General features: G+C 42.7%; 2 long non-coding RNA genes across 2 annotated transcripts in view; one reads left to right on the top strand and one right to left on the bottom strand.

Annotated features, from left to right (window-relative positions):
• The first annotated feature begins 152 nt into the window (after positions 1-152).
• LOC144326167 (uncharacterized) lies at positions 153-21165 on the top strand. The gene is made up of 2 exons (XR_013391333.1): positions 153-334; positions 20950-21165. It is a non-coding gene; the product is annotated as an uncharacterized LOC144326167 (long non-coding RNA).
• Positions 3517-21315, bottom strand: part of LOC114589563 (uncharacterized) — a 39220-nt gene continuing 21421 nt past the window's right edge. Inside the window, exons 2-5 of the long non-coding RNA XR_013391332.1 lie at positions 5601-5705; positions 5089-5269; positions 3980-4051; positions 3517-3807 (exon numbers count right to left, since the gene is read on the bottom strand). This is a non-coding gene — a long non-coding RNA (uncharacterized LOC114589563). The remainder of the gene's footprint in view (positions 3808-3979; positions 4052-5088; positions 5270-5600; positions 5706-21315) is intronic.

The following is a 21315-nucleotide window of genomic DNA, read 5'->3' as shown; positions in this document are numbered from 1 at the left end:
GGGGAAGGGGGTGCACCCCTGTCCCCGAAATTAGCGGATGTAGTTCAGCACTTGTTTCCGATGGTGTTCCCTCATAAACAGCAAGCGCGCATTTCCTTCGCAGTTGATAGATGGGGAGGGACGATTTACCTCAAGGGGGGGGGGAGAAGGGAGGGGGATTTCTCTCTTCACAAAGCAGGAAATTTACATCAGGTAGGGCAATACTGTACCTTTTTTCACACGGCAAGTAGAGGGGAGTAAATTTTCCTCAAGTGGGGCAATATCTGTCTTCACGCAATAGGTAGATGGGAAGAAATTTGCTTCAGATGGGGCAATATCTGCCTTCATGCAGCAGGTAGGTGGGAGTAAAATTTTACCTCAGGATGGGGGATTTTTCAGGATAACAACAAGCAAGAAGAGGAGCTTATTAACCTGTGTAACAATATCATAAAAATGGGAAGGAAACAGAAAAGAAACATGATTCCTGAACTTAGCCCTGTGTCCTAACATAGGGCTGTGTCATTTGCCTAGGCTAAAAGCTCATAGCAAAGACATATTTTAATCATTAGGAGCTTTCTTTATGGATGGTGGTGTTACCAGATATGTTTGCTTTTCAGGTTTTTTAAGTGTTGCTTTTTTAAAAGCTATTCTTGAAAAATAACCTCAGAATTTAAATTCAAAATTAATTAAAGCACTCAAAACAATACATCTGAGAAGCTGCAGATTTGTTCAGAGTAGTGAATTATTCTGATCACCCTTCCCAAGCTGATTTTGTATCTGTAGTGTAGAATGTGGGAGGTGATATTAAGGAGTAAAATAAGATCTGAGGTAAAAAGGTTGAACAGAACACGAAGAGGATATCACTTTGTGGAAAGTACTTGGGAAGACATATTTAGGTAGCAATCCTTGATGGAATAAACACCATTGTAATCAGTAAGACTTCACAATAGAGATGGTTATGACTGCACTGTTCTATATTTTAGGGAACCACTGTATGCTACAAGTTCAAATGCCACCCTCACAGCCATTTTCAATGGGCTCCCCAAAAATGCAATGTAAATGCAAATCTATCAGTCCTGGATATTAAAATGATTACAAATGTAAATGCTCTGCTAGATTTGACTAAATTCCAACCTAGTTCAGCACCACCACCCCACTACCAAATGCCTCTGGGAAGCCCACAAGCACAGCATAATGGCAGCAACATTCGGCCATTGTTGCTTCCCAGAAACATACCTTATGGCTGCATACAAGCCATACATTTAAAGCACATGATTTCCTCCCAAAGAATCTTGGAAATTGGTTTGTTCAGATTACTGAGAATTGTTGCTCTGTGATGAGTAAACTAAAGTTTCCAGGATTATTTGAGGGAAGTTATGTGCTTTAAATGTATGGCTTGAATGCAGCCCAAGCAATAATGCTCCTGAACATTGAGGTTGCATACAGCCATTATGCTCTGTGCATACAGCCATTATGCTCTGTGCATTTGTCTAAACCCCTTTACAATTCTAGGCATCACCACATCTTATGACAGTGAATTTTACAAATTATATGCTATGCAAGTAGTACTTCCTTTTGTTCATCCTTGATTTGTGGCTAATTTGTTTCATTGGAAGATCTGCAGTTCAAATTATTATTTAAGAGGAAGAAAACTTATTTTCCTTTCCACCCAGATTGAGAGATCACAATGAACATTTGTATGTTCATAATATAACTCATCATTTGCAATTGGAGTGTTTGCTTGATCCTGACAATTTTTTTACAAACTAAGGTACAAAATGCAAAAGCAATGCTTGTGTTATGTGCCTTTGAGATTCAGATAGTTAATGTGCACATTCAGGAATCAATTTTAAATGGCATATTCAGTCCCAAGTTTCTCACACTCAGGTTTCAAGATTTCAGGGGCAAGTAAGGACAAATAATAAATTATTATTATTATTATTATTATTATTCCAAAAGGATGTTGTACTTTAGAAGTTTTATATTTGTACAGTGTTGAGTTACTGTAGACAGTTTGGAAATAAATTTATTAACAGCTGAAAGCAGGTTCATATATTTATTTTTTGCCTTCCTTTGAGGAACATGATGTTGTTTACAAAGCTTTCCCCTACTCATTTATCCTCACAACACCTTTGTGCAGTAGATTAGGCAGGGAGGTAGTGACTGGTGCAAGGTCATCTAGTAAGCTTCATGGTTGAAGAGAGAATTGAACCTGGATCTCCCTGGTCTTTGCCTGATACTCAAACTAATATGTCACTCTGGCTATCAGATATGAGTACACTATTGTTCTGTTTTATGACTTCCTACAAAAGGAGAAAGATGAAAGTCCTGTTCATGTACCTGCCTACAATGAATAGGTTCAGAGTTGGTTCTCCAGCAAGAATCTGGCTTGCCTTTCAAACTGTACTGTTCCATTTAACACAACCACTACAACTTACCTTTTACTATGAACAGTGAAGGGACAGAAGGCTCTTAAGTTATGCTCTCACACAGCTCTCCATTTGTCTACAGGTGAAGCTGAAGAACCAGGGCTGTATCCATGTGGGAGAGCTGAGGCATCTCTGTAGACCAGTGGCGTAGCTTGGGGGGTGCAGGGGGGGCCGGCCACACCGGGCGCAACATCTGGGGGTTAGGGTTAGGGGGCGCAAATCCACGGGTTAGGGGGCACAAATTACTTGCCTTGCCCCGGGTGCTGACAACCCACGCTACGCCACTGCTGTAGATGGCAGCAAAATTTTATACCAATTGAACCTAAACAGGTTTTAGAATTGCTCCCTGGGTCTTTTAAGGGAATCATACAATTGTAGAGTTGGAAACAACTTCGTTGGTCATCTATTCCAATCCCCTGCAATGAGTAGATATGCTGCCATCTGTAGCTTTTCTTTTTGTTTGGAACTAATGTGATGCTAACATGTTGCCTATGTGCAGTATTACATGTGTTTCTGTGTCACCATTTTGAAAAATAATATTTTAAAGGTGTAATGGCTTCATTTTGAAAAATGTTGATGTTGTGCATTATACTAGCCATTCTTAGTTGGTGGGAGAAGTAGTTTGCTTCCATCAGCTTGCTAACAGAATGACATTTAGGCGCTTCACAGAAGAAAATGAATGCTACTTCCTACAGTGGATTCTCTAATCAGTCTACTATACTTTATAATAAAGTGATTACAGAACTTTGTATCACTTAAATTCCAGTTGCTGTCTTACTCAGGATTAAGTCCCATTGGATTCAAGGGGAGTTTTAAATGTGTGCAAAAGATTGCAGCCAAAGTTGTTAAAGGTCTAAAAAAATTCCTGATTAATACATAGTCTATAAGAATGTACTGTGGATGAAGCTCTTGGGGAGCTGCTTAGTATTTATGCCCTGTGTGAAAATAGTAGAATGTAGTTCTGCTACTAACACACCCCTTTTCTGCTTCCTTTATTCATCCAGTGCATACTCAAATATCAAATGCATCCCAGAAAAGGCATCTTGAAAATTTAAAAATTACGAAGGTTTTTTTTATTAGTAAACATAAGCAAGGTATCTTCAGAAAAGACAATAACACATGAAATTTATTATAAGGATGAGTAATTATATGAACATTTAGAAGAGAATCACTCATTATTGTTACTGATTTGCAGAGCAAATGATACAGTTTTACAAACACTTGGAAAGAAAGAGACTGGTTTTTGTGAATAAAATTGATTTTGTTTTGTCTGCTACCAGAACTGAATTTTTGCTGAAGGCAATGTGGAAGAAATTTCCCAGAAAATATTTGTTTACTTGCTCTTTCATCTGAGTCCACTGGTTTGTTTTGACAGTCACTATGACAGACCTGCTTTTACCTATCAGGAAGATAAATGCTTTATTAGCATTTCCTGTTTACAGTCACAAGGATTACACAAATCATATTTTTATCAAGCAAGTCAGTAAACTATATGTAATCTTACATAATTATTTTAGTTTTAAAAATACTGAAAGGGATACAGTTAGAGGGAATGTGTGCATTTTACCCACCTGTTTAAGTGATCAAGGTACTGTAGAAGGTTACTGTTGCTCACTCTTCCAAATGGGATAAAATGGACAGTTCTATGGACACAGGGAAATGTATGGGCTTAGTCCAAATCCTAAACCCCCTTAGGCATCAGCCCATCTTGAAAACAGGTGGAGAAAATAAATTTCTCCAAATTTTCAGGAGCAGGTTTCTGGTTACCTTACTTAACCGTATGATTTCCCAAAGGATTTTCCATTTTCTTCTTGTTTGTTAACTTAAAAATGACTCATACTGCTCATGACAGTGTAAGGTTCCCTCCCCTGCTGTTTGTCAGCTGCACTTCGTGGAATGCCTTGGGAGTAATGCCATGTTGCACTTCATTATTCCTGAGGCATTCTGGGAAGTGTGGTTGGCAGTAAGCAGTGCAAGGTTCTCTCGACAGTGTCTCCCCAACAACACTTTCTGCAAAAACAAGGAAGGTGCATGAATCTTGAAAAGTTTGGATACGTTTCTCCCTCACTGCACAAAATAGCACAAAATTGTCCCCTCCCCCATTTTCCAGGAGGGGAATTTGGCCCAGTGTTAGTTTTAACTTGTGTGCAGGGACCTCCAGACTGAAGCCTTATTTTGGAGGTTCGTTCTCGTACCAGTGGAATACTGCTGTGGAAAGTAATGTGGGACAGAATGGTTTTATGGGAGTAGTTCCCCCTTGGCGTGCATGGGTTGGTTGCTTTCATGCCTGGGTGTTTTAATGCCTGTAGACATTGTTGACATGCTACTCTCAGGTTGGTGGGAGTCATTGGTGGTGCTATGGTCACTAAGGAAGTGGCCAATGAAGTTGCTATGTTCACTGCTGTTTGTTCCATTGTTTTCATTTCAACTTTGCTGCTGGGGCTGGGGTCAATAAAGTTTCAACTATGCTATCCTGGCATTGTTACACTAGTGTAAGTTGGCCACCAGCATGGTGTGACCATAGGATTGCCAAGCACCATGTGATTCTTAATACACTAGGCACAGTGCTTCACCTTAATACCAATGGTAGGAAAGCTATAATATTTGCAGGTAAGAAAAAATAGATTTTGAAAAGGGAGAGAAGGGTCAAAAGTATGGTAGTTTGAGCAGCTAGACTTACCATTTTTTCATTGTTTAAAAGGGCAGGTCCCTCCACATTCAGTTTCTTAAGGCATGCTGCTGTTGCAATATAGGGAGCATTGCTATGCACATGAACCTGAAGCCAGTGTAAGTTCAGCTGGTGTAATGTCATATCGGATCCAAACCCCATCCAGCAGCAAGGCTGCTGCTTCTGTTTAACCCTGACAGAGAGAAAACAAGCCTTTAAAATAACATTTTGTGCCACATTCACAGTCACATGACCAAGCTGAACATGCTTAGGATCCAGCCTCAGTTCCACCCACCCCCGGTCTCACCTTCCCCCCTTTTGGAGGACTTACACCAGCCTTGGCTTAGCTGGGATGAGCAAACTACTCCAGCATATTTTTGACTAAGCTGGGGTTGAAGACTTAAAACTGACTGAGCTGGAGATTTTAGCATCCTAAGGTGCTCTTGCCTTAAGATTGCCCTCTTATTCTAATAACACTACTATCCCCATCAGGCACTTCTTTTCCTGAAGTGATAAGGTGCTACCTATTGTTGTTTAGTCGTGTCCGACTCTTCGTGACTCTATGGACCAGACCACACCAGGCACTCCTTTCTTCCACTGCCTCCCGCAGTTTCATCAAAAGGTGCTACCTATACATGAGGCAAAAAGAAACAAGGTTTTGAAAAATATTTGACTTTCTAACCTTATGTCTCTTGTATATGCTACCAAGATTTAGCATAATTTACTATAGTGAGCTACTTAATATATAGATGTAGGAAAAACATCAAAGTGATGCACAGCTTGAACTCTTGCTAAAAATGGAAAGCTGCCATTACCCCTGATTCTAATTGCTATATTGTGACATCACTCCAGATCTTATGTTTGTGGTGAAAACCCTACATATAACTGCACGGAGAGTGCAAAACAATTTAATAACAACTGATAAAGTGTGTGGTTCTAGGTTTTTCTTTGTCAACCCAAGAAAGGTAACATTAAATTTAAAATAATGAATTATGCTTTTCAAATTGTGGGGGGAGAGATTTGTCATATAGTGCTTAGTTTATGGTATCACTAATTGTCATTATCATTAAGTTAGAATTATAGTATACATATTATAAAAAGAAAATCATGTTAATGTGAAAACGCTTTGTGAATAAGACCATGAAAGCATATTCTATGACTGCATTCTACCATATTGTCAATTTTGCAAACCATAAAGCTTTTGAAAATTTGTTATAGATGGTTATGAAACAGCACAACAAGATAGGGGTGTATGCACCCCCTTTCCTAACAAACTAGAGAACCTACTGGAGTGTACTTGGTTTTCTACGAGGCAAGACACAGTGATAACAGCAAGGGACTTTATTGAGCTAACATAACTGAACAACAAAGGCAAAGCAACTGCTTATATTATTATTATATTATATTATATTATATTATATTATATTATATTATATTATAATATTATTGCACTAGCCAAAGGCCATGGCAACGTCCAAAGAAGAAAGAAGAAAAACAAGCAGACAGTAGTCTCTACATATGCAGTAAAACCATGATTAAATCTACCAAAATTTCTTATTACACAGAATAAAAAGTAATTCTCAAATAAAATGTGCAGATTAGATCTCAGAGACTCTTTTGCAATTGACCTCTAGCCCATCCAGTTCTTTATTACTAATCTTCCTAGCTGCCTTATAAGGTGGCATAGAGAGCCACCTTAAAAGTGACAGAGCCATCAGTATCACTCAGCAGCCATTTTACCTTCTCCACCCTGGTTAGATTTGTTTTCTTCATGAAAAGCAGTTTTATGAATCAATTTGTTTGGTCCGTGTATAGTGGACATTGTAGTAAGTAATGGCAAATGTCCTCTACAAATTGTTGCCCACACAGACAGAGTCTCTCTTCAAAAGGTATCCCATTGTATCATCCATCTATGACCGCTAAGGGCATGGATTGAAAGCGTTCTGTGAAGGTGACACTTAATGAGGCAGATGGAAGATTTGTCAAATATCTGACTTGAAAGTGCATTGTTTTAATAAGCAGAAACCCCAAATTAACAATCTCAGAAAATTAGAATATTAAATGAAATCAGCAAAACAAGGACTGCAAATAGAGCAATATTGCACCTCTGAGAAGTAGAAGCATGCATATGTACTCAGTACTTGGTTTGGGCCCTGAGATTGTTAATTTGGGGTTTTCATCAGCTATACACCATGATCATCACAATTATAGCAAATAAAGGCTTGAAATATCACGCTTTGCATGTCATGAGTCTATCTCCTATATTAGTTTCATCTTTTAAGTTGAATTACTGAAATAAATGAACAACGTGATTTGCTGTCAAAACCCCCAAGCTGTGAATCGTAACTTGGACCTTAAGAGCCAATGCCAGTAGCCCCAACCCTGATAATGGATATGTACTGAATCAGAAGAGAGGGACTCAGAATCCTTAGTCCAGAGTCAAACTCAGGTGGACATAGACCACTGAATACATAACACTCCCTTCCCCTTAGGCACGAACCCTAACCCCCATCAACACACATAGTCCTCAAGATTATGAGAGCGGCAGAGCTCGCCCCCTTGGGTCATTTAGAGATTGTGTTGGAGCTGGTGTCATGGGTGTCACCAGTGTTGTTGCCTTGGCACTGTCTGGCGGTGCAGTGCCAGGGCCCCATTCCTCTGTACTTCCTGGGAACACAGGGTCCTCCTTGGGTGCATCAGCCTGTGAGCCGAGCTGATCATTCACTTCATCCCTGTGCTTTGGTGTGGTGGCGGCAGCTGGAGCTGGGGCATCAGTTAGGTGGTGCCACACTTGGTCCACATGCTGGCGGTGGACCCGACTGTCTGGCATGGCAACCTTGTAAGAGACTGGCCAAGTTGCCCTGGTAGCAGCAGGGATCCAGGCAAGGCCATCTCCATAGTTCTGGGTGTAGACAGGGTCATCTGGGGTGAAGGACATGGGGGCCGCTGGAGGCTCCTGGCCTGGAGGCCAATCAGATGCAATGTTGGGGTGCAGCCGATCCAGGAGCGATGCCAGCTTCCGGTTCATGAGGAGCTCCGCTGGGCTTCGGTCTGTGGCGGTGCAGGGCGTGATGTGCTGCTGCAGCAGGAAATCTGCTAAGCGCTGGTTCCAGTCCCCCTGGACAATCCGGGTGAGGGATTCCTTGGTGGTCCTCACCATTCTCTCGGCCTGTCCGTTTGTTGATGGGTGAAATGGTGATGATGTGTCATGCTGGATTAGGTTGTCAGCCATGAACTTCTGGAACTCAGCCGATGTGAACTGTGCTCCATTATCGGACACAATGATGTCTGGCAGGCCATGTGTGGTGAAGACCCACTTCAGGGCCCAGATGGCGACCTTGGAGTTCATCGCTGAGACTGGCACCACCTCAAGCCACTTTGAGAAGTCGTCCACAATGATCAAGAATGTCTGACCTTGGAGCGGGCCAGCGAAATCAATGTGGAGTCTTGACCATGGTTTTCGCGTCATCTCCCACGGCTGGATCAGGGACTGGGGCATGGCCGGTCGGAACTCTTGGCAGGTCTGGCAGCACTGGATCCATTCTTCTAATTCCGCATCAATGCCTGGCCACCAGACATAGCTCCTGGCCAGAGCTTTCATGCGGACGATACCTGGGTGACTCACATGCAGAGCCTCCAGCACTCTGGTTTGCAGCTTAGCAGGAATCACAACCCGGTTCCCCCACAGCAGGCATCCCTTGTGAACTGACAGTTCATGTTGCCGGGAGATGAATGGGGAGAACTTGGCATCGAGGTGACCCACTGGCCACCCTCTCCACACCCAGTTGAGGACACGGGAGAGGGTGCGATCTTTTGCTGAGTGCATGGCAACATCTGTGGTGTGAAGCGGTGGCTGGGGCAGAGTCTCTAGCAGCATCACGCTGTGGGCTGGGGACGGATCAGCATCTATGTCTGGCAATGGCAGGTGGCTTAGGGCAGCTGTGTGGCCCAAGCTCTTGCTGGGACGGTGGTGAAGTGCGTAGTCATATGCATTGAGAAAGATAGACCACCTTAGCATCCTTGGGGACAGGATCTGAGGAGTCTGCCGATCAGGAGCAAAAAGGCCCAGCAGAGGCTTGTGGTCAGTCACAATTGTGAAGTGGCGGCCATAGATGTAGTTGTGAAACTTATTCACCCCTGCCACGACAGCCAGGGCCTCCTTGTCGATCTGGGCATAATTGCTTTCTGTTGATGACAAGGTCCTGGAGTAGAATTCAATAGGGGCCTCCCGTCCATCCGGCAACTGGTGGCTGAGGACTGCACCGATTCCATATGGGGAGACATCACAGGCAAGCACAACAGGCTTGGTCTCATTGAAATGGGTTATGACACTGTCAGAGGAGAGCAGGTGTTTGACAGCATTGAAAGCAGTGTCCTGAGCACAGCCCCAGATCCAAGGAGCTTTCTTGTTCAATAGCTGGTGCAGGGGCTCCGCAGTGGCCGCCTTATGTGGAATAAAAGAGTGGTAGAAGTTCAACAGGCCCAGGAAGGACTGCAACTCCTGCTTACAGCGTGGCGGTGGAGCACTATGGATGGCCTTTACCTTTGCTGGTGTGGGGTGGATGCCATCAGCGTTGATCAGGAACCCGAGGAACTCAACCTCGGGCACCCCCAGCTGGCATTTTTCTTTCTTTACCTTTAGGCCGGCATCTTGAAAACGGCACAGGACCTCTCGAAGACGGCATGCAAGCTCTGCCTCGGACCCCCCTGCAATGAGGACATCACCAAAATATGGAATTACTCCAGGGAGACCCTTCAGGACATCTTCCATGAGGTTTTGGAAGAGGCCTGGGGCCACGCTGACACCAAACTGTAGTCTCTTGACACGGAAAGCCCCGTGGTGGGTCACGATAGTCTGTGCCTCAGAGGTGGCCTCGTCAACTGGGAGTTGTTGATATGCCTGGGTCAAGTCGAGCTTTGCAAAGACTTTCCCACTGGCCAGCGATGCAAGAAGGTGACTCACGACTGGAACAGGATACGCATGCTGCTGCAAGGCTTTGTTGAGGGTGCACTTGTAGTCAGCACAGATCCTCACATTCCCGTTTGCCTTGAGGCAAGTGACAATTGGGGTTTCCCACTGAGCATGCAGGACTGGCTCAAGGACGCCTTGTTTGATGAGGTGATCCAACTCTGCATCGATCTTGGGCTTCAGAGCAAATGGCACCTGCCGAGCCTTCATGCGGATTGGTACTACAGCCGGGTTGAGGCTCAGTGCGACCGGTGGGCCCTTGTAGCATTCCAGTGACACATCAAACACGGCTGCAAACTCATCACAGATGGCCTCATAGCTGGACTGGCCTATGTGCTGGACCCCGGTGATATGGATGCCCAGTGCGTCGAACCAGTTGAGGCCAAGTAGGCTGGTGTGGTGGCCTTTGACAACTACCAGCTGTAGCGGTCCGCTAAAATGCTTAAATTGGACAGTGAACGTGCCAATGCCCTGAATCGGCACTTGCTTCCCCTGGAAGTCTGTCAGGATCACCTCAAAGGGCTGCAAACAGGGGGCTCCTCCCTTCTGGCAGATGTGATGGTATGTCTCAGCAGAAATAACAGAGAGCGCTGACCCGGAGTCAACCTCCATTTCGCATGGGGTTCCCTGGATGATCACGGCTACTCGAATCTTCTCGCAGATTGGCTGTGCATTCTGGGTAGATGTGGCAGCTGGCTCCTGTGTGCAGGTACACTCCGATATGGCATGGCATTCTATTGCACCTGGAGTCCTGCAGTGACCATCCCCAGTCCCTAAAGTTGGACGCCAGGGAGTGCCCCACTGCTCCTTCATTTGGCAGGTGCATGCAATATGGCCAGTTTTCCCACATTCCCAACACTGGACATCACAGAAACGGCATGACTGGCATTCATGCTGGCCCCCGCAACTGGTGCAATTCACCTCTGCACCTCTCTGTTGGCCAAAACACTTGGACAAGCCAAGGCACAGTCTCAGGACCTCCTCATCTTCCTCACTGTCTACAATCTTCTCTGAGTGCACTGCTTCGGCCTTCCATGCCATGGGTGTGCTTTGTACTTGGCGAATCTCTCTCATCATCTTGTTGACTGTCTCTGCCATGAGGGCCTCGTCTAAAGCAACCTGGAAGGCTAGATCCTTCTTCACAAAAAGTCCCTGTTGTAGCTTCTCATCCCTTAGGCTGCACACAAGACGGTTGTGGAGCATTATCTCCAGATCGCTGAAGTTGCAGTGGTGGGTGTCCTGCCACAAGGTTGTGATGAAGGCCTCTATGGATTTGCCTGAGGCCTGGTTTCGTTTGTAGAACTCGTGCTGGCAAGCAATCTCCAATGGCTGGGAAGCGAAGTGTGTCCTCAACTTCAGCATTATTGTGTTGAATGTCATCTCACTTAGCTTGGTTGGGGCCTCGAGGGCCTGGGGAATCTTGAACGTGGCAGGCCCACACACACTGAACAGCATGGCTCGCTTCAATACAGGGTCGGTCACGTTATTGGCCACACGGCAAAACTCAAGCTTGGTGGCATAGGAGTCCCATTTCCCTGGGACTGTGGGGTCAAATTGCTTGATGTGGTCCTGGGTGGCCATGAGGTCCGCTCTGTGTGACCTGCCTTGTGGCTGCAGTCAGTGATTCCAGCTGGCTCAGGTGGCAAGTCCCCAGTGGTGCTTCAGCTCAGTTGAGGTGACAGTTCCCCAGCAGTGATTTCAGCTTGTGGAAGCCAGCCAGGGCTGCATAACTAGCCTAGCATCCCATGCTTGTTGCCAGTGAAGTGTACATGGGTTTCTATGAGGCCAGACACAATGATAATAGCAAGAGACCTGAGCTAACATAACTGGACAACAGGGGAAAGCAACTGCTTAAATGTATTTCTGAAAGCCTGGGCCACTCCCACTCTCAATGTGACTGGCTGTCAAAAATTCCAAGCTGTGAATTGTAACTCAGAACTTAAGAGCCAATGCCAATAGCCAAAACCTTGATAATGCTACGTGATTGGATATCATGTATCTACTTAGAACACAGGGGCTCAGAATCCTTAGTCCAGACTCAAGCTCAGGTGAACATAGACCACTGAATACATAACAGCTACAAAAGACAAAGAATCTTTTAGATACTGTAATATAGATCTTTGTGAGGGAAATCTTTGAATCTATCAGATGAAAAAGGAAGAAAGGGAGGATTGAAGACATATAGAGTAAAAATACTCATAAATAAACATACGAAACAATAATAAATCACGCAGACACATACAAAGATAAGAAAAGCAGCATTCTGTTTTTAAACTAGACAAACAGATAATCATCCCCATTCCAGAAATAAAAATGCCAAAGGGGAAAAAAATCCAGTTATATACCATGTAGGTGATAAACTGAACTCTTTTGGAAAGGAATTCAGATGGAACCCCTTATAGACTTTTTGTGCAAAAAAGAAAGTGAACTTATGATATCTGGGTTTGAGGATTGAAGAAAATACTGGTTTATGCAAAGTGGAATTGTTGAGTGTTATCTTGGAGTGGATGTTTTGAATAATTTTACTATATATAGCTGACAAAGAATCAGAAGTTGTCTTCTCCCACTTTCCTTCCTTCCTTCCTTCCTTCCTTCCTTCCTTCCTTCCTTCCTTCCTTCCTTCCTTCCTTCCTTCCTCTCTCTCTCTCTCCCCCCCCCTTTGGGTTTGGGCTTTCATTCAGATTAGTTTCATTTATCTTTGATAAAAATATATTGGATAGTTAATATTAACTGTTGTATATTTTCCTTCAAACTTTAATAAAGTCAGGGTGTGTGTGAAAGGAATCCTAGATGGTGGACAGTGCACCACTACTGAAAATTTATTGATCCACCATGTAACAGGTCTCAGCTATAGAAGATAAATGCTGTACCATTTCAGACTACAAGTGGGCACTTACATGGTGAAGTACTCCTATCAGAAAGCAAAATTCCTGCACATGGAAGATGGCTCTGAGGGGAGAAAGTTTCTAGCTTAGTTTTCTATGTGCAGGGAGTTTGTGAATGTGAAGACACATTGAAATCATGTGAATCCCATGGAAGTTGGCAACTTCTATGAGAACTACACCTGAGAGTTTTTGATGACTCAGAAGCATATGATTTTAGAGAAGGATCTTTAAATAGTGATGTGTCAGGTTTCCCCCCCTTAAACTGAATTTAGTGTATTGACAGCTTTATTGTACATATACACTTGAGAAAATGATGCTGCCTTATCACTAAATTAAATTATTTGTCTGAACAATACAATATATTTATTTACAGATCTTCATTACAAAGGCAGTTATTTGTTAGTAGCAGAATGCCCATTGTCATTACAAGAAGTATGTGTGTGGAGGGATAGAGGAGTGGGGATTAACAGGTGCAGGGACCATAGGGTCACAGTACACCTCATGCCCAATCCCTATCAGTGAGAACTAGGTCACCCACTGTAAGGGTTGGAGGGCACATAGTTATTTCAACAGTGTCCTCATATGAGTAAATAACAGCTGTTCATTTGCATGGAGGAAAGTAAAGGAAAGTAAACCCACTTCTGGCTGAAACCATCCTTCATCTACCTACTCCAATCTTACATTTTGTTTCTTGGTTATATCAGATATGATAAAATGTTGGGAATGTAAGATGAAGTGTTGAAAATAGGCTTTTGTAAAGGTAGATGGTTTAAATTATTGATAAAGCTCAGGCTACAACTCCATGCATACCATTATTTGGAAAATGCCTTACTTAATGCAATGGGGTGCACTTCTGCATTAATAATATGCATTTGATTGTGCTGTTATTACTGTTTCCATTGTGCTTAGGACTTGTGTTATATGTTTCCGGCAACCACTCCCAGCCACCAGTCTAGCTGCTGCATTCTGGATTATGGGTAGTTCAAGTCACCTTCAAAGGTAGCCCCATGCAGAGCGCATTACAGTAGTCTAAGTGGGAGATAACCAGAGCATGCACCACTCTGGTGAAACAGTGCACAGGCAGGTAGGATCTCAGCCAGTGTACCAGATGTAGCTGATAGAGATGTCCTGGGTAAAGAATTAACCCATGCCTCCATGGATAGCTATGAGGTCCAGCTCCAAGGGTCTTCTGGTGAATCCCTCACTGCAAGAAATGAAGTTACAGGGAACCAGGCAGAGGGTCTTCTTGGTAGTGGTTTCATCCCATCAGATGTCAAGCAGATAAACAACTAGATGGCTTTTAGAGGACATCTAAAGACAGCCCAGTACAGGGAAGTTTTTAATGTTTGATGTTTTACTCTGTTTTTATAATTTGTTGGAAGCTGGCCAGAGTGGCTGGAGCAACCCAGGCAGATGGATGGGGTACAAATATACTGCTGCTACTACTAGTACTAATGAGGAGGAGGAGGAAGAACATGTTACACTGGAAGCAAAACCCATTGTGGTAGTGGTGCTAATAGGAAGATGTTTTCAACCCCTTTCACTTGTTTGCAAATACATTTTTGAAAGAGTTATGAACTTCTAGTCATTTGAGAGATACTTAATAACTCCAAACTCTGAAGATTTACTAACATGCTTTGTGAAATTAGCCCCTCCCATTTAATATCTTTTGAGATATTCTATGCTATATATAAAGATTTAGGATGAGGCTCAGTGACACTGCATTGCATAATATCATGACTTGCAGAGTTGTTTTGGTGTGTGACTTTGGATGTTATACAGGTTGTCTCAGCAACCTGGATCAGGTCAGCATTGCTAAACCAACACCATCAGATGTAACATAGTAGTATTGAGTAAAGATATTGTGTCAGGGAGAGGTTATTAAAACATATGGGTCTGAAACAAATCCACACAGCATTGTAACAACTTCTTGGATTCTACAGAACCATATACAGTATAAGTTCCTCTTTCTTGTATCCAAAGGGAAACCCTTTATAAGGAGATGGTGATATGCAACATAAATAAAGCACTGGAGATTCTGAAGCACCTCCACACCTTAAAAGTGAATCAAGATAGTGGGCTCAATAGTGTTTCCTTCCTAGATAAAACTCAAAGCAAAGTTGCTAATTCAGGGCAAATAACAATTAATTAGTTTAACTAGATCACAACCCCAGAGTCTCTGTATACCCCTGTAAATAAATAATAAGTGTTATTTATTGTTTTCCAGTGTATAAAGAACACAGAATGATTGTGTACTCAAAGTTTTGCATGTGCCAAATTGTCAGAAAGGTACACCACCAGATGTTTTGAAGTTGTTTATGCATTCCAGGCTCTTATGACTACACTGGGATGGTCCTTGTAAACCTGAGTGCTGGGCAGAGTGTACCTACATATGGTAACCTCGGGAGCGGCTCAGATAAACAGTTGTTACTTAAAGGCTCTCTGAGTCATCATTCCTTATTCTGCATTGCATAAATGAACATGCTATGTTGGAACACAGCCATGAGTAGCGTATTTGCTCCCTTGTGGCTGGCAGGAAGCTTGTTTTCATCAGCTAGTATATAGGGGAATGGGGCTACTGCTCGAACTGACTTGCTAATAGGATAAACAGCCCTGTGGAGCCTCTCTTTATGCTCATACATAGATGTTTGTGACATTTGTATTAGTACAGAACGCACTGTGAAATGGGAGCAGGTGAAAGCTTCGGGCAACTACCTCAGAGTAAAGGCATAGGCTGCTGCATGTGAACCTGTTTATAACACAAAAATGTGGTTTTTTTCAATCCAGAATCATTCATGCTTGTCCTCAACATGCTGATTTCAATCTAGAGTTGTTCTAGAGCCTGCTGTCCACAAGGGCAGGTGTGGTTACTTGCTGCACATTGGAAAACCCTGCAATAATCTACTTTCTGAATGAAACCAGTCTCTCCAGAACCTAATCGAAGGGAGGATTTTCAAATGCCTATCGAGCATTTGGCTGAGTTGGTGCAATGTCGTAGAATGATCATGAGCATTCCATCTGCTAAGAGAAATTGACTGCAACAGAGTCTTCAGGCATGGTGGGGGCGGGGGAATCTCACACAGGTTCACACAGGTAATTGCTGTATTACTTCCATGTAAACATGATTGCTTTACAGGATACTAAGCATTTTCTCTTTCCCCCTTTCTTCAGTTTAAATATCCAACTTTTGACATCTACATAGTACATTCTAGTGTACTATAAGTGAGAAGGAATTGTGTGATAGGACCCACCCCTCCAAGAGTTTACAGTAGGCATTGGTGGCCCTTTCAAGGTCCTAGTTACTCTGTTGGATATGGATACAGAGAGGACTCAAGACAGTTTTCATTGGGATGGGAAACCTTTATAGCCGCCCTAGCAGACCATACTGTTATCACTACCCCTTGAGGGCCAATTTTGATGACTGGGCAGAGCTGCCCTGATAGTTTCCCAAAGGGCATATGAAAAAAATCCCAGGATTTCAGGTGGGCATAGACAATGGCATAGTCTCCCCTTGAAATGTTGGATCCTGGAGATACTTGAAGGAAAGGTGCTTTTCACATACAAATTACATGTGGGCTCCTAAAAGCATGCTTACTTGAATGTTAGCTTCATCAAAATCAATAGGCCTTCAGAGAAAACAGGTTTAGAATGAGAGTGTTAATATGAAATTTGTTATTTTTTTCAGAAATCTCATTTGGATAAAGCTTCCCCCCCCCCAGTCTTTGTCACCCCCCCTCCCAAATATAGAGGTACCTCAGGTTACAAACTTAATTTGTTCCGGAGGTCTGTTCTTAACCCGAAACCGTTCTTAACCTGAGGTGCACTTTCGCTAATGGGGCCACCCGCTGCTGCCATGCTGCTGGCACGCGATTTCCATTCTCATCCTAGGGCAAAGTTCTTAACCCGAGGTACTATTTCCAGGTTAGCAGAGTTTGTAACCTGAAGTGTTTGTAACCCAAAGCGTTTGTAACCTGAGGCATCACTGTATTTTTTCCCCTTGTGCTGCAACTGCGACTAATAGGTTTTTGTACTGTCACTGAAATGTGTAGAAGAATTTCATTTATATCCTATCATTCAACCCTAATAGACTCTTGGGGTGGTATATTCCATCAATGTGAGAAATTTGAGCAAAGCTCTCTCAGATTTTTAGTGTGAAAAAGGGGGAGCCCTGGCATCTTGCCTTAGCAGCCACTGTTCTCAAAAATATATCCACAGATCTACACAATATTTTCACGGGGAGCGTGCGGGTGGTGGGGAGCAAACTGTTACAGCAGTAACATGACACCAAGTGCAGGGGGGAAAAATATTTTGCAGTGGGTTGAAAGAACAGGGGAACTATGCACCATTCAATATTTACAGTAACTGTAGCTTGTGATTCTGTTGTCAGGGACAACATTTGTTTACTCTTGTTAATCATTTATTCTCCTCAAGATTCACTTTTCTCCAGCATCTAGAAAAAAATGAATACTAGATTATATAATAATGAGTTGTAGCTCTAATTACCAAAGTAATCAAAAACATTTTTAACAAGATCTGTTATGGTGGAAAAACATGTCCTGTTATCTAATGATTGTAGCATTGTACCATAGGGCACAAACACATCTAGGCCACAGAGGGAGACATGACAGACAATTCTAATGCATGTGTACTTTTGAGGTAGACCTCAGCCCTGAGCTACTGTCCTTAGCTGAATTGCCCAAACATAAAGTCCCCGTTATAACAATGTGATGTATATGAGCAAATGGTGTTGCAGTTTTGGGTTCATTGCCCTCTCTCTAGTATTGTAAATAGTGTGTAATAATATTTTCTGTGTTAACCAAATCCTGTACTGGTTCCAGGCTATTTTGCTCAATAGGCAAAATTATCTACTTGAACGCTTCCACCCCCCAAGAAATTGCTAACTTCAATTTTCAAAAATGGGTGTCTTGTACAAAAAAATGAAAAGCACGGAACTTGAAACTGCTATTTTTTATTATTATTTTAAAATGCAGTAATAAGTAATCTGTTTAAAACTGTGCTCCTCAACAGGTCAGTACTGTGCCCCACTAAGGTCTGTACCCTAGACGGCTGCCTAATTGGCCTAATGATACCACTGGCCCTGACAAAATCAGCTGTAGGGTGCAACCATATATACACAGTATTCTAATATAGTGTTTGGAGTAGAATGAACTCACTTGACAATTCCCTACTGCTCAGCAAGACTGTGGGGTGTGTATGGTGTGGGTAGGGATTGATATTGTCATGTTATCAGTTTTAAGATAGATAAGCCTGGGTAAGTGCCAGGACCCCTGAAATCTCGCACTGCTGTAGAAATGGGGGGCGGGGGCATGTAACACAGGCACTTACTCAGGGTTCGCGTTTCCTTTTGGAAAGGAGGCACGGCAGAGATTGCAGTGTCTTTATGAAATGCAGTCATACTGTTAACATGCCATCTAGTTTGGCCCTAAGCTGCTGTTGTTTGAAAAAGTCGGTATGAATACAGGCAGACAGCCATCCTGGTCACCTCACAGTATACCTTTTAATTTTGATGGGAGCCACTCCCTTGGGAAATATAGACTAAAGTTAGCAAAACTTCTGGAGGACATACTCAGCTATTCTGTGCTTGATTACTTGAAACTGAGTCAGAGTAGCTCTTGCAGAAAAAAAAGAAAGCAATCTCACCTTACTACAAGAGCTTTTCAAGTTCATTCTGAGTCATCATGACAAGAGTTTGAGCAGCAGGCTAGACTGCATGCAGAATGTATGTGTGTGTGTGTGTGTGTGTGTGTCTGTGCGTACTTGTGCTTTGAAAGAGTAAACAGCTTTGATACAAGGTATACCCTTGAAGTTATGTCAAAATGACCTTGGTAGCACTATGTCACATCAAACTGATGCTGATTAAATGCAAACATTTGCATGGTGATTATGTGGCACCAAAAAGGAGGAACAAATCGAAGAACTTTTCCCAAAAAAAATATTAGTACACCTGTCCTAATCCAGCTGAAGTTACTTGTGCTAGCTAAGTTCGATCAAACAAGTTAATTTGTCTCGTTGCCTCAGTGGGATCCATGGGGCAGTCATGTACATGCATCATCAAAGGTATCATTGTTTTCTTATGAGCTTACTCCCTAATTAGTGTGCTGAAATCAGAACCAACTAACTCTAGTTTTGTCTACGTCCTCCCCCTCACTACAGAGTTCTACAAGGAGGAGGAGGAAACTGGCAGACCAAGCCACCTGCAAAACTGTAATTAAGGAAGCAGACAGTGGGGAGTTAACTGAGGGTGGACTGGTGTGGGTCAGTTCCAAATGCCTCTTCATCACCTTAAGCAGGTGATGAAGGCTGCAGCTCCCCACCCCACTGACTGCCCGCCATGCTCTAGAATTCAGTGGCATGCTAACTCTGACCATGGGCATTCTGTTTGACTAATAAGACTAATAGCCATTCATCTCTCTCTCTCCCTCCTCCATTAAATGGACTAATTCCTATTTAAAGCCTAGCTAGTAACCATCACCACTTCTTCTGACAGAATATGCCCACACAAATGATGGATATATTAATGCATATGCTCTCTGTCTGGCTCCAGGTTTCTTTGGGCCTTTGAGCAACCAAATATCACTGGGGCACCTTTATCACCACCTCTTCTATTTAAGAAAAAAACCCACTGTGATTTTGCTCTCTCCTTCCCCTCCCCCGGCTTGGTTTTTTGTTTGTTTGTTTGTTTTGTTTTGTTCTGTGGGGTCCTAACAGAGACAGATTTAAGGCAGTATGACCAGTTTCCCCGCACAGGTTGCCAAGCTGAGGGGATGCCTTCTTGCCTCCTTCACAGCCCAAACCATTATTGGGCAAGAGATGTTGGAAGTACAACAACTGAGATCATTCAGTTTGTAACTTAAGGGTTGGTTCTGTTAGTGTTAAAGTCAATTAGCCTAGAAGGAGACAGGTGGATGTGTTGCTTAGCAACCAAGCAGAGTGGGATGATCCTCACTGAGGTAGCACATGCTCTTATTAGCTGTATAGTTCTGAGGGAGATTTCATGTCTTCCTGCTTTGTACAAGGCCTGAATTAAGAAAGACAAAATCTCTGTGTTTGTTTCCCTTCAAATTATACACTGCTTTGTTCAGTTTACTCAGTACTATCAGGTGCTATCAAGCCTTCTCTCCCCAGACTCCATTTATTTCTGTGACTTTGCTAACAAGAAGTGTCCTGCTGGCCAAACACTCTGTTCTCACAGTAGCCAAGCAGATGCCCATGGAAAGCCTACAAGCAGGGCATGAGTGCAAGAACACTTTCCGCACAGTGGAAGTGGAGCCAACAATTGTGGGTGGTAGCCACTGATAGGCTTGTCCTCCATTCATATCTGTCAATGGTCAGATCATGGAACAACCTTCCTTTAAATCCAAACACCAAGCTTCTAATGTCCTTCTGCATCCAGCACAAAATAGCATTGTCTTTGTATTGTCTCACAATTTAGATCATAAGCTCATTGTGCAAGGGGCTTTAAAGGAAAGAAAAGAAGATTTTGCCTATATTGCCCTGTGAAGCATACATTGATGGCTCCTATATAAATAAAATAAACAATAGTGATTGTTGTTAAAGCTCTGGAAGTCCTCCATAACCTATCTGATGCAAAAGACCTACCAAAGAGTTATAACATGAGTTTGGGAGAAAATGAGGTTAATTCTCATATTCCTTTTAAAGACAAAATAAAAATTGATCTCCCATGCCTTATAAAACAGCATCTAAGATATCTTACCATATAAAGGATTTCACATTAGAAAAGACATCACTGTGAAGAAACAACAAATGGGTTTTATGGCACCTTAAAGACTTACAACTTTCATAGATTAAACAATGATTAAGAATACTTAACAGCTTATGCAATTAGTTAAATTGAAAGTAACTAGTCCCTTACATTTTTAAAAATTGGTTCCTTTGATACTTGCAGAAGAATTGCTCATTGTCATTTATCAGAGGATGTTTGTTCAAGCATGTCATATAATCCCATCAAACAAAACTAACAAACTTTGTTTCTTACAGCCAGTTCATACGTTATTTGGAGCCAGCTGATGCATGGAAAAAGACTTCTCACACAAGTGGTGTCTTACGCAAGTTGTGTGTAATGTCAGAGCAGGTACTCACAGAAGATCGCAATGGCTACTTGAGCAATAACAACACAGGGCTTATTTCCAAGGCCCTCATTGGCATTGCTAAGTAACTAGAACAAGATGAGAAAAGTAAAACTTTAGTCAGATTTTTTTTAAAAAGTGACTTGAAGAATATTAATCTATTGGCACTGGAAACATTTGGAGGGTCTCTACAGAAGCATAGTTATAAAATGTTATGGTTTCTGGTGGCCTCAAATATATTGACCACTAAAATGTCACTATCTAGGGGAGGATTAAA

The sequence above is a fragment of the Podarcis muralis genome, chromosome Z (assembly GCF_964188315.1).
Source record: "Podarcis muralis chromosome Z, rPodMur119.hap1.1, whole genome shotgun sequence".
Classification (NCBI taxonomy): domain Eukaryota; kingdom Metazoa; phylum Chordata; class Lepidosauria; order Squamata; family Lacertidae; genus Podarcis; species Podarcis muralis.
The sequence above is the reverse complement of the archived record's forward strand: the minus strand, read 5'-3'. Positions and strand labels throughout refer to the sequence as shown.